This window comes from Ylistrum balloti, unplaced genomic scaffold (assembly GCF_031769215.1).
Source record: "Ylistrum balloti isolate Yb309-2 unplaced genomic scaffold, AGI_CSIRO_Ybal_v1 Utg370946, whole genome shotgun sequence".
NCBI classification, from domain to species: domain Eukaryota; kingdom Metazoa; phylum Mollusca; class Bivalvia; order Pectinida; family Pectinidae; genus Ylistrum; species Ylistrum balloti.
In genome coordinates, this window is record NW_026782533.1 from 515,145 (window position 1) to 528,397 (window position 13,253).

The 13,253-nt window shown below is 36.5% G+C and overlaps 13 non-coding genes across 13 annotated transcripts; 4 read left to right on the forward strand and 9 right to left on the reverse strand.

Moving 5' to 3' along the window:
- The first annotated feature begins 1,713 nt into the window (after positions 1-1,713).
- Trnag-gcc (transfer RNA glycine (anticodon GCC)) lies at positions 1,714-1,784 on the forward strand. Its single transcript has one exon. It is a non-coding gene; the product is annotated as a tRNA-Gly (tRNA).
- A 439-nt stretch (positions 1,785-2,223) lies between these two features.
- On the forward strand, positions 2,224-2,294 carry Trnag-gcc (transfer RNA glycine (anticodon GCC)). The gene has a single exon. It is a non-coding gene; the product is annotated as a tRNA-Gly (tRNA).
- Positions 2,295-2,708: 414 nt separating this feature from the next.
- Positions 2,709-2,779, forward strand: Trnag-gcc (transfer RNA glycine (anticodon GCC)). Its single transcript has one exon. It is a non-coding gene; the product is annotated as a tRNA-Gly (tRNA).
- A 2,918-nt stretch (positions 2,780-5,697) lies between these two features.
- On the reverse strand, positions 5,698-5,768 carry Trnag-gcc (transfer RNA glycine (anticodon GCC)). The gene has a single exon. It is a non-coding gene; the product is annotated as a tRNA-Gly (tRNA).
- A 743-nt stretch (positions 5,769-6,511) lies between these two features.
- Trnag-gcc (transfer RNA glycine (anticodon GCC)) lies at positions 6,512-6,582 on the reverse strand. Its single transcript has one exon. It is a non-coding gene; the product is annotated as a tRNA-Gly (tRNA).
- Positions 6,583-7,117: 535 nt separating this feature from the next.
- Trnag-gcc (transfer RNA glycine (anticodon GCC)) lies at positions 7,118-7,188 on the reverse strand. The gene has a single exon. It is a non-coding gene; the product is annotated as a tRNA-Gly (tRNA).
- Positions 7,189-7,798: 610 nt separating this feature from the next.
- Positions 7,799-7,869, reverse strand: Trnag-gcc (transfer RNA glycine (anticodon GCC)). The gene has a single exon. It is a non-coding gene; the product is annotated as a tRNA-Gly (tRNA).
- Positions 7,870-8,718: 849 nt separating this feature from the next.
- Positions 8,719-8,789, forward strand: Trnag-gcc (transfer RNA glycine (anticodon GCC)). Its single transcript has one exon. It is a non-coding gene; the product is annotated as a tRNA-Gly (tRNA).
- Positions 8,790-10,277: 1,488 nt separating this feature from the next.
- On the reverse strand, positions 10,278-10,348 carry Trnag-gcc (transfer RNA glycine (anticodon GCC)). Its single transcript has one exon. It is a non-coding gene; the product is annotated as a tRNA-Gly (tRNA).
- A 609-nt stretch (positions 10,349-10,957) lies between these two features.
- Positions 10,958-11,028, reverse strand: Trnag-gcc (transfer RNA glycine (anticodon GCC)). The gene has a single exon. It is a non-coding gene; the product is annotated as a tRNA-Gly (tRNA).
- A 418-nt stretch (positions 11,029-11,446) lies between these two features.
- Positions 11,447-11,517, reverse strand: Trnag-gcc (transfer RNA glycine (anticodon GCC)). Its single transcript has one exon. It is a non-coding gene; the product is annotated as a tRNA-Gly (tRNA).
- A 638-nt stretch (positions 11,518-12,155) lies between these two features.
- On the reverse strand, positions 12,156-12,226 carry Trnag-gcc (transfer RNA glycine (anticodon GCC)). The gene has a single exon. It is a non-coding gene; the product is annotated as a tRNA-Gly (tRNA).
- A 615-nt stretch (positions 12,227-12,841) lies between these two features.
- Positions 12,842-12,912, reverse strand: Trnag-gcc (transfer RNA glycine (anticodon GCC)). The gene has a single exon. It is a non-coding gene; the product is annotated as a tRNA-Gly (tRNA).
- Positions 12,913-13,253: the final 341 nt, after the last annotated feature.

The following is a 13,253-nucleotide window of genomic DNA, read 5'->3' on the forward strand; positions in this document are numbered from 1 at the left end:
AGCTTTTAACATCGTTAGAAAAGACAACCACACAACTCGAAATTTGATGCTCAGGGGAATTCGAGTCAAAGTACGTTTAAGTGGACGAAGCTGATATCAAAATGAAGGACGTCTTTTGCTGAAAACAATATATGTAAGGTCTTCGCGAAATACCGCGATACAGCAATCATGATATCTTATTTTAGTAAGTAAAACAGGATAACAACATCTCCGTTTTATATTATTTTCCTTCGTTTATTTTAAAGTCATATAAGATAAGGAGGCAGTAAGTTTAGAACCAATACTAAGATTATTCCGGAAATTTATGGGAAAGTGGTCATATTGTCTGAAAAACATTATTTGTAAATTAATTTTATTCGTTTATATACATGCAGTGTACATTGATCAGGGTTTGAAGATACAGTAGATTGACCAGGCTGTCCTAATATGGTTGGTTTCAATGCTAACAGCATGGTGTCGATACATGCAGTGTGTACCTGTATATACTCAAACACATGGCTTGTTAACGTCATTGTGGTCTATTGAAATAGCATTAATAATTTCATATTCACAAGACATTAATATCCGCAAATTATCCCATTAAACAGAACCAATATCAAGGAAAATTCGTGTTAAATACCAGTTTTATTTCGTATTAAAAATTACCAACTGTGATACACGCGTCATACTATTGAAAATGATACACATAATTTAACTCTTTACTGGACAAATGACCACGGAACGTGCCACATCCGGATGTCCAGCTAAGTATGCTTAATTATAAATAATAAGTATTGGTCATTGACAGATTGTCCGGATTTCAGCTGCCGAAGTGAAGCCATAATGCGTTAAAACTATTATATTTTTTGTCATATCTGCCAGGTTTTGTGTTGATAATATGCCACCCGCTGAAAATCGCTGAATAACACTGCTTCTTTTCGTAATTAGCTTTTCATCCGCCATCACAAATGTTCCTGAATAGTGTATGACATTTTTAGGGTCACTCTTGACCAGCGGGGAGAGGTTTTTTTTTTTTTCAGACATAGCGTCTGGCCGGAGATGCAGGTCACGGGTCTATAGTGGTCAAAGCAATGAATGTTTATAGTTCTTTGATTATGAATGTCACCAATATTTCCCATACAGCTCAGAGAAGTTCAGTCCGTATATTACCTTCCCAAAAATCACGAGAAAATTCGTCCGTCAAGACATTTCACTGTAAAATGACCTGATGTAGACATAAATATTAACAAATAGAAAAAGATTGAGACAAATTATAAACCTTGACACAACAATGACAATCGTACAACTTATCTAGACTTATCCAGTTGGTCCGCCTAAAAATTTTACCAAAGAATTTCACTTTGATTATTTCAGGAATCAGTTATGATGAAACTCTTTGTTACTGCGTCAGTGTTCCCGTCAACTCCAGTCGGAAAATGAGGAAATCTAGTGAAAATTCCAGGAATGTTAAAGTTATCTCCTGTGTAATCAAAGGAAAACAAAGCACGAACGGTGATCACAAATGTTACAGATAATTACCTTTACAACACATTAGTCAGGTGTTCGATTCCTGACCGATATTTTACATGACAGCAATATGATAAATGTATTTCACTTGATCAAACAAATCTTAAACAAACAACTATCATACCATGATGATCGATAATAAACATTTTGTAAAAATGCTCTTTTTTGGGATTGGATCAGTATATTCTTAAAATAGTCTTACATGAAGCATCGGTGGTTCAGTGGTAGAATTCTCGCCTGCCACGCGGGAGGCCCGGGTTCGATTCCCGGCCGATGCACGTTTTTGTTGTGCAATGCACGGAAAAAAACTCTTTCCTCTCCAATAAATCTAAATAATTGAGAATATAAGTAATAAAGTTAATAATACTTTGTGATGTAAACGATTGGAGATTCAATACGATGTTTTACTCGATATCAAAAAAGATAGCATTCGTGTAAGGCGGAAGTTCGGTAGAGAAGGAAGTGTAGTAAGTTCGGCGAATTGGAGCTGTGTATTGCCGTAGGCTGTATTAGCCACGTAGAAACTTCTCTCATTCTTAAAGTATTAGTACAATGTTATCTGTAGACTATAAGATTTAGATATACTTTGTATCCAAAATATATCTTTAATCAGTGGTAAATCACCTACAATGGTGAAAAAACAAACAAATAAACATTTTGTAAAATTGCTCTTTTTTGGCATTGGAACGGCATATTTTTAATGTTGTCTTTTATGAAGCATCGGTGGTTCAGTGGTAGAATTCTCGCCTGCCACGCGGGAGGCCCGGGTTCGATTCCCGGCCGATGCAAATTTTCTTTTTTCCAAATTGCAAATCAAATTCAACACAGTGTGATGATAATTATCATTAATTTACAATTATGTTATGACGTAATATATTAACACTTGTTTAAAGTCAGTACAATCATGTATCAATACTTTTTTGTCTGAGCTGTATTGACAGTTTCTATTTGCAAACATAAACCATTTACCTTGTCAACAAATTAATAATCCGTCGAATTTGGTGTTAAATCGTTATCCTTCAGAAAGTAACCCGAACGCAGATAGTAACAATGATTTCAGCATTATACATGGTACTCGTCACTTCATTTTTCCGTAATTTTGTTTCAAGATTACCTAACAGTTTATGAAATAAGACAAACCAACAGAGATTGAGCCTTTACAGAATAGAGGATTTTCTTATATGTTGTACTTTAGATATAAAGCATCGGTGGTTCAGTGGTAGAATTCTCGCCTGCCACGCGGGAGGCCCGGGTTCGATTCCCGGCCGATGCACATTATTTTTTTAGATTTTATTTGATTAGATATTTCGTAGTTTCATAAGCTGTCAAATACTCCTTTATTAAACCTCGTGATGATATTTTACGAACTTTGTAAAACGAAGCGGCAGTGAAACACGAGTTTATAAATATTTCAACGATGAACAATTGGAACTATAATTCAGAAATTTTAAGTCATATGAACATCGGGCTTTGTTACAAGCGTAGTAAAAATCCTTTCAATGCAGAAACGAGTTGACATATTTATAATTGGCTCTCTATGTCCTGTTATAATCTCTCTCGATTTGTACGTGGCAATCTCGGGGTCACTCTCGACCAGCGGGGACATAACAATTTCTAAAGGCGAGTGGCCGGAGGACCAGGTCATACGGTCATGATGGTCAAACTAAATGACTGCCCATGAGTCTAAGTGCTTCTTTCAATGCTACGATAATGTCATTTCGGTTCAAACCGTATCCTTGCTCAAATAATAGAATGGGCTCGAGATATTTTTTTCTTTATGCAGAGCATTCTGTATCCGTACTACAAGTATATAACTGTCTTGATAGGAAACTCGCTGTTACGGAGGCAAATATCCTTTTTATCTAAGTAACTGATACATAAATTAAAATGGACTTTATTAAGCTTATTTTTTAACGTTTCTTTTATATTGTATCAGTAATAATTGTCACTTACATCGTGCAGTGAAATATGACAGGTCTTGTGTACTTGTTTATAGGAACCGTCCACCGTCTTACAAACTCGTATAGTTACGAACGGTGCGTTATAGAAAAGAACTGTGTTATCTAGGCAAACATTTACAATCAAGTTTATTATCACGTTCAACATTTCAAGATATATGTGTAATGTGTGTTGTTTAATGACCATGATTATTCTGCCAATAATTGTCTTTCTTTTATACTTTTTTGACTCAACTATCTGCCAGTCTGTTTTTTTCTTCTCGTCTTGTACAATGTAAGTTATAGTTTCACATAATTTCTGAATGTTTTGTAAGTGTTGCAATAGCCTTATATTGTACATGTGCATTGTATCCTTATGTATTTAACTCTTATAATAATGAGCTGTAATGCTTAAAGTGAATAATACGATACTGTACCGTGAATCGGCAGGGGGATCACATTGACAGGAAAAAAGTCCCAAAGTAGACTGGGCACGAACTAGTTAAGGAGACGAGACCGATATTGTATCACGTAGTTTAAACAAAGTCTACCGACAGGTGAAGTAGATAATAAAAATACCTATATTGCCACTAGACATATATCTATCGATCTTTATATATAGCGTTTATTACAAACGAATTCAAGGTTATCCCTAGCATTTACCAATTATATGTGTTAGAATCACTTTTAAACGACTTGGGAGGTAGATATAAATTTGATATTAGACATACAGTATAAACAATCAATAAGGTTATAATCGTAGTCATAGCAAATCACTTTACACCGTGAACAGAAATAGTATTTCTTCATATCACTTCAGAATTTACGACGACAAGTCCACTTCAGTTTATTTGTGAAAGGAAAATTTATGTAATAATGATCCAAGATGATTTGACAGACTTATAATTTCGAAGATACCTCACCTTTCCCCGAATTACTAGTCAGCACAATTGTAAAATCAGTTGGAGTTTTTTTTATTTTTCGGTTTGTTATTTCAGCTAAAAAACGATAAAGAGATATATATACCAAGATACTTTAACAGAGGCATATACTGTAAATCCTTCATATTTCGCGTTTGATTTATTTTCGCGTCAATACGCAAGGAGAGCCGATCGCGAATACAAGTTTTCGCAATAATTTGTACGAAATTAATTCTGGATGGCTTCTATGTTGATTCAGTAACTGAAATCGGCATTCTTTAAAGTATACTTATCTAATAGTTCATCATTTGCGAATATGTCTGAAGAAGCGTGTTCGCGAAATAATTTAATCGCGTAATCTAAGTAATTTACAGTATACCATACTGATTAAGGTATACTCGGCTAATGGTGTCGATTATTTACAAAGTTATCGTGTTGGTACACTTTTTATCACACGCTAAGGACAGTGATGAGTTCAGATGTTTTCCAGTGGTCATACCCGGTCAAGCTGCCGAAATATAATGTACTTATTTTCTGAGCTATACTAGCCAGATTTCACATGGACAATGACATTACTATTTAAACCTGGATTGCATTGTAACATATTTTTTTTTGTATAGCACGTGATTTTTATTCGGCGATACTCTTGACTTTTTCTGTCTGACCTCATGGACAGCGTTTGGCTCGGAGAGGCGGATTACCGGGTCGTCGTGGTCAAGATATAAAGATTTGTATAACGGTACCGGGTGTAATCAACCGTGTCGAAAATGCTACAATACAACTGTTTTGTTCCTAAAAATGTAGCATTCCGTCATTGTGTTTAACATGCATGTTTATTGTCAAGTGCGCGATAAAAATAGCCGATAAGATTAATGTGAAGTGGTAAGAGCTTGTGATTATATGCAAATAAAAAAATATGATTTTCTTCCAATTCATACACCTAGGATATTAAGATTTTGAGTGTCTGAAATTATTTCAAAATATGCTGACTTTGCCTTAGACTTAAATGACCTCCCCTGAATTTGGCGGGAAAAATCGTGACGAGTACCATGTATGATGCTGAAATCATTGTCACTATCTGGGTTCGGGTTAGTTTCTGAAAGATAACGATTTAACACCAAATTCGACAGATTATTAATTTGTTTGAAAAGTAAATGGTTTATGTTTGCAAATAGAAACTGTCAATACAGCTCAGACAAAATATATTGATAAATGCTTGTACTGACTTTAAAAAGGTGTTGATATATTACGTCATAACATAATTGTAAATTAATGATAATTATCATCACACTGTGTTGGATTTGATTTGTGATTTATGGAAAAAAGAAAAAATGTGCATCGGCCGGGAATCGAACCCGGGCCTCCCGCGTGGCAGGCGAGAATTCTACCACTGAACCACCGATGCTTGTTGATAAGAAACCAAAATATATTTGTCGAATCCCAAAATAGGGCATATCTACATAATGTGTATTTGTTTGTTTTTCACCATTTCAAGAAATTTGCTATCGACTAAAGAAATATTAAGAATACAAAGTTTATCTAAACGTCGTGAACGAGAGATAACTTTGTACTGATTCTTCCAGAAAGACAGAAATGTCCACGTGGATAAAACAGCCTACGGCAATACACAGCTCCTATTTGCCGAACTTACTGCACTGCCTTCTCTACCGAACTTCCTTTACAAGATTTGGGAATTAACATGTTATAGAAAGGATTTATCTTCCATATCCTTGATGATGTGTCATTTCTTCTAAATAAAGAACTTTTTAATAATTTCAGAGAACGATTGTGAGATAACAATTTATATGTAATCGAGAAATGTAATAGTTATAATATCACTCTTAAATAGTTGTTAAACGTTTACAGACAGGTCAGTAACTCTCGTGTGTTCTTGTTTAAGATTCCAAGGTCAAGGCTTTCATCGGACAGGAAACTTTCCATTTAATGAGTTATATCAACACAAAGGTTGTATGTAGAACAAGTTTGTGTCTTGTTGGAGAATTTTAAGGGACAACTACAATGTCGTCTTTGATAAATAAACAACAAATTAAATTTTTTCTTTAAATTTTCATTTTTAGACATTACTATAACTAAAATGACTAGAACATCCACATATATGAAGGAGACTTTTTTTTATATACAAAAAGGTGCATCGGCCGGGAATCGAACCCGGGCCCCCCGCGTGGCAGGCGAGAATTCTACCACTGAACCACCGATGCTTCATATTAAGAAATCAGTATTTGAGAAGATTGTACAATATCTAATAGTTCGGCCGATTCTATCTACTGTTAGGTTATCTCCGAAAAAAAAGAGTATTTCTTATTTGTAACTCAGAACTGAAGTAATGTTAATATGCATTAATATCACAAACTCTTTTCGGTAATTGAAGATTTCGAGGCAGAGTTTGAATATAATGACTAATATGTTGTAAAGGTAATCATCTGTAACATCTGTGATCATCGTTCGTGCCCTGTTTTCCTTTGATTACACGGGAGATATCCCTGGATATTACACCTGTATCATTGTTTGGTCGGAATTCTCATGATATTTCCTCATTTTCATCCGACAGGATATTTTCGAATTCATTTCTTTTCATGTATGTAGAACAAGTTTGTGTTTTGGTGCAGTATTTTACCGGAAATCTTTACATATTAAAATATTATCATCTTAAGTACTATTAATAATATGACTCAAACATCAAAATATATGGGAGAGTATAGAGACTTTGTCCTCTTGCATTTGATAGCAAAAACGTGCATCGGCCGGGAATCGAACCCGGGCCTCCCGCGTGGCAGGCGAGAATTCTGCTACTGAACCACCGATGCTTCATATCCGTATAAAACATTTACGAAAAATACTGTTTTCTCTTGAGGTAAACTATTTTATGGTTTGTCGTATTTAATAAACAGTTTGGTAATGTTGAAAGAAAATATCAGAGAAATGAAGTGAGTGATATATAATTTAATATCACACACTCTCTTACCCTTAAAAAACACCCGATTACATTGTTGTGATCATCGGTCGTGGTTTATCTTCCTTCGATTACACAGGAAATATGATGAAAGTATCGATAATCCCTGGATATTATCCCCGAATCATTCCTTGGTCAGAACTTCTAATAATAGTTCCTCGTGTTTTGTTCATCTTAGATGTGTTTTCCGACAGATTACTTTTTAAATCATGGGAAATCCCATCATAGCGGTTGTTGTAGAACATGTTTGTGTCTTGTTGGAGTATTTTACGGGGAAGACTACGGTGTCGTCATTGATGAATAAATAAACAAGACATGTATTTAAAGACGGGCAAACTAACATTCACATCGTCTTAAATTATTTACAATATAAGACATTATTATATTTGATAAAGTGAAATCGTCAATTATTGAAATTTATCGCAAAACGAATCCTTTTTTCCGTGCATTGCATAACAAAACCGTGCATCGGCCGGGAATCGAACCCGGGCCTCCCGCGTGGCAGGCGAGAATTCTACCACTGAACCACCGATGCTTCATATATGACAACAACAAAAACATACCGATCCAATCCCAAAAAAGGCATTTTTACAAACTAAGTATTTGCTTGTTTTTTCACCATTTAGGGTGATTTGCCATTGGCTGAAAAACTATTCTGAATACAAAGTAAATCTAAACGTCGTGAACGAGAGATAACATTGTACTGATTCTTCCAGAAAGAAAAAAATGTTCACGTGGAGAATACAGCCTACGGCAATACACAGCTCTCTATTTGCCGAACTTACTACACTGCCTTCTCTACCGAACTTCCGCCTTACACGAGTTCTATCTTTTGTGATCTCGTGTAAAATAACGTATTGTTAACATTATAAAATATTATTTACTTTAATACTTTCCGTCTCAATTTTCAAATCTGTCGGAGAGGGAAAACATTTTTCCTATGCATTGGTAAACAAAAACGTGCATCGGCCCGGGCCTCCCGCGTGGCAGGCGAGAATTCTACCACTGAACCACCGATGCTTCATATAAAGAAATCAGTATTTGAGAACATCCTTTATTCTCTTGATGTACAATAATATCTAATGGTTCGGCCGATTCTACCTACTGTTAGGTTATCTCCGAAGAAAAAAGAGTATTTTATTTGTAACCCAGAATATCACAAACTCTTTCAGGTAATTGAAGATTTCGAGGCAGAGTTTGAATATAATGACTAATACATGTATGTTGTAAAGGTAATCATTTGTAACATTTGTGATCATCGTTCGTGCCCTGTTTTCCTTTGATTAAATTTACATCGTCTTAAATTCTTTAACTAAATACATAGTTTGTAAAAATGCCCTTTTTTGGGATTGGATCGGTATATTTTAATGTTGTCTTATATGAAGCATCGGTGGTTCAGTGGTAGAATTCTCGCCTGCCACGCGGGAGGCCCGGGTTCGATTCCCGGCCGATGCACGCTTTTGTTATCCAGTGCAATGGGGAAATGTCTCTTCACTCTCCCATATATTTTGATGTTTAAGTCATTTTAGTTATAGTACCTAAGTTGGTAATATTTTAATATGTAAAGTAATCAATTCATTTCGTCTTTCTTCATTTATCAATAGCGACACCGAAGTGGAGTGCATTAGGGAATATTAAGATTCACATCGTCTTAATTCCTCTACATTATATACTGAGAGGAAAAAGAAACGCAATTAGGAATTTCCATGTCAACTACGGGAAATAGAAAAGGGTTTTAGAATGTAATTATGGTGTAACTGGAAGATAGTTGATCACTCTGTCATCTACGAGAATTTCATTCGTGTACGTTAAGTAAACCTTTCAAATTTGACGTTGATTCAAGAGTACCCCACTCAAAATGAAGTGCGTTCTGAACCTATCAATATCGTGTGTGCCCCCCGCGAGCTGCAATAACTACACGAACTCTTTTGTGCATTGAATTGATCGGGGTATTAACCCTCCTCATTGGTATACGATTCCATTCCTCATCCAGCGGCAACGCCAACTGAGCGACGTTGATTGGAGGATTCGGCCTACGTCTTATCCTTCTGTCCAACTCGTCCCATAAATGTTGTATTAGGGAGAGGTCAGGGCTGTATGGGGCCAGTCTAGGGTGGGGACATCGTTTGCTGCGAGATAACCACGGCAAACCCTCGCTACATACGGCCGGGCATTGTCCTGCTAAAACGTCAGCTGACGCTGCTGTACTAGAGGAACAACATGCGGCGCTATGACTTGATCTCTATAGCGGACGGCCGTGAGATTTCCCTGAATAACGACCAAGGAGTCTTGATACCATTCGCAATCCCTCCCCATACCATGACCGATCCTCCTCCAAAGCGGTCATTCTCTATCAAGCAAGCATCTGCATAGCGCTCGTGGATACGTCTATAGACACGACGTCGGCCGTCTGCCCGGTAAAGCGAAAACCTGGACTCATCTGAGAACAGGGCCCTTCTCTAACTTTACATTGGGAAGCGTCTTACGAAATATGCGTTCAGCCATTGCATTCGTCTGGCACGTCGCCGCGCATTAAGCTGTGGTCCAACATATGGCCGCCGCGGTCTTAGACCGAAGGCACGCAGTCGAGTACGCACTGTCTTTGGATCAATTGGAACATGATGACGCACAATTGTGTTCCTTGCTGTTTCCGTGGCCGTCAGAAAGCGAGTGCGTAGGTGCGAAAGTCGCATTGCTCTACCCTGCCGACGCGTCGTCACATGAGGTCTGCAACCCTTCCGGTGGCATGTAGTCTTTGGATGAGACGGAATAATGTGCGAATGGATTCCAAATTGATTAGGGACCTGATTTTGCGGGGTACCTTGCATAAGAGTTTCTTTTTCCTCTCAGTATAAAATGTTATTATCTTTAATACTTTGTCTTACTAACTCACATTTATCGGAGAAAGAAGAAATTTTGTCCATGCACTGGATAACAAAAAGATGCATCGGCCGGGAATCGAACCCGGGCCTCCCGCGTGGCAGGCGAGAATTCTACCACTGAACCACCGATGCTTCATATATAACATTATATAAAACATTTTCGAAAACTCCTGTATTCTCTTGAGATAAAATATCTTGTGGTTGATCGTATCTAATAAACAGTTAGGTAATGTTGAAAGAAAATAACAGAGAAATGAAGTGAGTGGTATATAATTTAATATCACAAACTCTCTTATGTTTTTTTTGTAACCCAGAACTGAAGTGATGCCAATATGCATTACTATCACAAACTCTTTTCGGTAATTGAAGATTTCGAGGCATAGTTTGATTATAAGATTTGGGTTACTATATAAGTCATGTCATTTACCATGGTATGATAGCTGTGTCTTTGAGTTTTGTTTGATATCACTATATTTCCTCATTTTCATCCGAAAGGCTACTTTTCAGTTGATAAGTAAACTCATCATAGAGGCTGTACTTAAAACAAGTCTACGGTTTCGTCATTGATGAATAAAAAAAGACATGTAATGAACGACAGCCATTAAGGAATATTAACATTCACATCGTCTTAATTACTTTACATTATAAGATATTATTAGCTTTGATACTTATAGTCTCAATTATTCACATCTATCGGAGAGCGAAGAGACTTTGTCAATGCATTGGATAATAACAAAAACGTGCATCGGCCGGGAATCGAACCCGGGCCTCCCGCGTGGCAGGCGAGAATTCTACCACTGAACCACCGATGCTTGTTGATAAGAAATAATAAAAAAATAATTCTCGAATCCCAAAATAGGGCATATTTACATAATGTGTATTGTTTGTTTTTCACCAATTCAAGAAATTTGCTATTGACTAAAGAAATCTTAAGAATACAAAGTTTATTTAAGCGTCGTGAACGAGAGATAACTTTGTGCTAATTCTTCCAGAAAGACAAGACAGAAATGTCCACGTGAATAATACAGCCTACGGCAATACACAGCTCCTATTTGCCGAACTTACTGCACTGCCTTCTCTACCGAACTTCCGCCTTACACGAGTACTATCTTCTTAAATCTTAAATCGTTTTCATTATAAAATATTATTAACTATAATATTTATAGTCTCAATTATTCAAATCTATCGGAAAGCGAAGACATTTTTTCCATGCATTGGTAAAGAAAAATGTGCATCGGCCGGGAATCGAACCCGGGCCTCCCGCGTGGCAGGCGAGAATTCTACCACTGAACCACCGATGCTGTATATCTAAATTACAACATATAAGAAAATTCTCAATCTCTGTTGATTTGTCTTCTTTCATAAACTGTTAGGTAATCTTGAAACAAAATAACGCAGAAATGAAGTGATTGGAATATAATTCAATATCACAAACTTTCCTATCTTCTTTAAGATTTTGAGACATTTTTTTGATATGGAGAATGATATTACCATATTTGTCATGTCAATTTACCATGTTATCATGTTTTGTATATAGAAATTTCGTTTCATTTCGACCAATTAGTTGTAATACATCGATCAGAGCACCGGCCAGGAATCGAACACATCACTAGTGTGTTGTGAGGGTGATCATCTGTGATAATCGGTCGTGCTTTGTTTTCCTTTGATTATACCGGGGATATGAGGTAAGTAGTACCGTTTTTCTTCGGAGATAACCTAACAGTCAAAAGACAAGGCCGAACCATTACATATTGTACAACAAGAGGATAAGGGATATTCTCAAATACTCATTTCTAGATATGGTGTCGCCATTGATGAATAAAGAGAGAAGAAATAACCTGATTCCTTTACGTATCAAGATATTACTCACTTAGGTAACTTAATTGACTCAAACATCAAAAAATATACTTTTTTCCCATTGCATTGGATAACAAAACGGTGCATCGGCCGGGAATCGAACCCGGGCCTCCCGCGTGGCAGGCGAGAATTCTACCACTGAACCACCGATGCTTCACATCAAATTCACTATTTGCGAAAAATCCTGTAATCTCATAAGGTGTAATATCTTATGGTTTGTTGTATTTAATAAACTGTTAAGTAATGCTGAAAGAAAATAACAGAGAAATGAAGTTATTGAAATACAATTTAATATCATAAACTCTCTTACCTTTGAAAGAACACATGACAACTCTGTTATCATCGGTCGTGGTTTACCTTCCTTTGATTACACACGAGATATGATGAAAGTATCGAATATCCCTGGATATTATCCCCGAACCATTCCTTGGTCGGAACTTCTCATAATAGTTCCTCGTGTTTTGTTCATCTTAGATGTGTTTTCCGACAGAGTACTTTCTAACTCATGGGAAATCTCAACATAGCGGTTGTTGTAGAACAAGTTTGTGTCTTGTTGGAGTATTTTATGGAGAATACTACGGTTTCGTCATTGATGAATAAATAAACAAGATATGTAATGAACGACAGGCCATTAGGGCAAACTAACATCCACATCGTCTTAAATCATTTACATTATAAGATATTATTATATTTGATAGTTATAGTGAAATTCTCAGTTATTCAAATTGATCGCAAAATTCCTTTTCCGTCCATCGCATAACAAAAACGTGCATCGGCCGGGAATCGAACCCGGGCCTCCCGCGTGGCAGGCGAGAATTCTACCACTGAACCACCGATGCTTCATATAAAGAAATCAGTATTTGAGAACATCTATTATTCTTTTGATGTACAATAATATCTAATGGTTCGGCCGATTCACCTACTGTTAGGTTATCTCCGAAGAAAAAAGAGTATTTTATTTGTAACCTAGAATATCACAAACTCTTTTCGGTAACTGAAGATTTCGAGGTATAGTTTGAAAATCACCTGTAACATCTGTGATCATCGTTCGTGCTCTGTTTTCCTTTGATTACACGGGAGATATCCCTGGATATTACCCATGGATCAGTGTTTGGTCGTAATTCTCATAATATTTCCTCATTTTCATACGACAGGCTACTTTCTATTTCATTTCATTTCA